This window comes from Seriola lalandi, unplaced genomic scaffold, assembly GCF_002814215.2.
Source record: "Seriola lalandi dorsalis isolate HSWRI2012SDOR001 ecotype SW California unplaced genomic scaffold, Sedor1 jcf7180002054972, whole genome shotgun sequence".
Classification (NCBI taxonomy): Eukaryota; Metazoa; Chordata; class Actinopteri; order Carangiformes; family Carangidae; genus Seriola; species Seriola lalandi.
The window spans coordinates 2043751-2046370 of NW_019525660.1; the positions used below are offsets into that span (position 1 = coordinate 2043751).

At 37.0% G+C, this 2620-nt stretch overlaps 1 long non-coding RNA gene across 1 annotated transcript; it reads right to left on the minus strand.

Annotated features, from left to right (window-relative positions):
• Positions 1-785: 785 nt before the first annotated feature.
• Positions 786-2152, minus strand: LOC147817110 (uncharacterized). The gene is made up of 3 exons (XR_015436629.1): positions 1808-2152; positions 1104-1173; positions 786-1008 (listed from the first exon to the last, which is right to left on the minus strand). It is a non-coding gene; the product is annotated as an uncharacterized LOC147817110 (long non-coding RNA).
• Positions 2153-2620: the final 468 nt, after the last annotated feature.

Here is a 2620-nt window from a genome sequence, read left to right on the forward strand (position 1 = left end):
GAATTTTTTGGGCATTTTTATGATTCACTATATCATGACGTTTTATGCCTTACTATACTAAAACTTTTTTTTGACATTTTTATACCTTAGTATACTATGACGTTTTTTAGCATTTTTATGCCTTATTATAGTATGATGTTTTTTGAAATTTTTATGCAATACTATACTATGAGGTTTTTTTTACATTTTCACACAATACAGTATGATGACGTTTTTTGAAATTTCATGCCATTGTATACTATGACATTTTTTGACATTTCTATGCCTTATTATACTATGACCTTTTTTGAAATTTTATGCCATACTATACTATGATTTTTTTTTTACACAGTTCGAGTTCGAGCGGCCTGAGAAGGAGGAGGTCATATCCAGATATGTGTCCCGGTTGGACCACGCAGGCTGGCATGACGACCCAGATTCTGCAACCAAGGAAGCCACAGCACCAGCTCACAAAGCTCCTATAGGCTAGATACCTGTACTGACTAAAACAACTGGACAGGGCATTTAGTCTTGCAAACATATATCTATGATGTGTCTCACAATTTTTTTTATGGATCCAGTGAATCCTACAGTTTTTTATTATCACTGATTATATGTGGCTTATTTGATGTAAATAAATGCTTGATCGTTACTAAAGAAATGACTCCTCTGAATTCATATATTATATGCACACTATCTGCTGATAGAAGAACTACAAATCAAAGAGCAGCTAAACTAATTTATTTGAGGGTTTGTTACTCTATTTGTGGTGTGTTGTTACCATTGTAAAATTATGTGCACTGAAGTAAAACAAGACTGCCTAACATCTTTTATTTAGTTTGAAACTATGTTTTTACAAAGAAGCAAAACATACTGGTGTATTCCTCTCAACCGTAAAGGACCATAGTCAGTGCGGTACATGTTGCAGGTATTCTGGAGGGAGTACACATTGAGGCAGAGCGGCTCCAACCCAGGACGGTCTACCATATATGGTAAATCTTCCTCGATCTCTCATAGCCGTCTGGTAACCTACAGTGAATTGCAAATGGTAAATGCTATGGTTTATTATTAATGTAATGTAATCAAAACAAATTACTGATTAGTTTGTCCAGTGGGAATGCTACCTGTGGTATCTCCTAGCAGCAGATATTCTCAGCTTCTGTGGGCATGGTTGCACAGTTTCCAGAGGTGCACCTATCCAAAATATAGCGAAAAATGGTAACATTCACCAAAATATAAAGCTTGTGAAATTCAAACACTGACAGACAGTGGAGCTAAGGTGGGTAAGAAGTAAGCTTGGTTACATATCAAGCGCATATAACATAGGTAATTTATAACATGTCACTTATTGCATATAATATGGAGCTTGACAACAGTGTAGTGTAGAAAACTGCACAGTTTAGTCTTTGACTAAAGATTACTGTTGCTGTCAGACATGTTTATGCTGATTTACAGCTTTCATTGTAATGCACAAAATAAATTTTCTACATAAAGGAAGATGTCATGATGAGCATCTCTGCTCAAAACATGGAGAAAATGATTTACTCTGTCAGCGCCTATTAAAATATCTGACTAGTACTGACATTGAACACCTGTAGCAGTCCACATACAACAAACATTTTCAGACTGTAAAAGTATATCTAAGGAGGCATGACAGATAACTACATTACACAATTCACAATAGTTCTTATTTACCAAAAGAGCTCCCAGTAATGACGGGACAGTAACAGTTAGCATTAGCTACCTAGCTACATGTTAGTAACTGTGTGCCAGCACTCATCAACAAACTAAAAATGTAATGTCAAAATACACAAAATTGGTTACCAACCATTCAGAAACGTCCTGCTGCAGTTGTAGAGTTTGAACTTCTTCAGCAGCCTCTCCCTCTGGGTCAGACTCTGCATAAAAGTCGTGTGGTTGAACCAAATCGTTACCAACGGCAGGTCGCCGGTCACGGTCACCGTAAACATTAGAGCATGGTGCCAGAAGCCCGAACAGCATCCCCTTCCGGAGAGGGGCGTGGTCAGGCACAGCTCATTTGCATTTAAAGCTACAGACACAAAAACAGCCTGTTCTGAACAGGGCTCAAAAAGAGGGGTTTACAGGCATGCTGAAATATAGGATCGGAGTGGATTTTTTAGCGAGAAGCTTCAAAGACATGCTTTTGGGACCTCTGAGACTTATTCAAACTTGTTGAAAAGGAGCATAATATGTCCCCTTTAATATACTATGACATTTTATTTCTTACAGTTTTTCTCTGTCGCTTTGGTACATTTCTCAGATCAGAATTGAAATTCTCAAAACTACTTGTTCAATCTTCACATCAATGTGTCACTTGTGCAAATCAAAAAAGCAGTTTTTCATTTCTTTGAACAAGTTGCAAATGATTATGTTCAATTCTCTGCTGTTTCCTACATTATCAATTGCTTATGTCATGTTGATCAAAATGTATTATAATAGGTCTCTGTGAATAGTCTCACCCCCCACAACATTTGAGTGGGGGGGCATGGCATGCAAAATGGTTGAACAAGTTGTCATAATATGTCAAACATATGTCTATACATTTCTATTAGACTTTTTTTTCTAAATCTGTCCTGAATTGGTAAATTGCTCCCAGGTGAATCTTGACTTTCTCTAACGA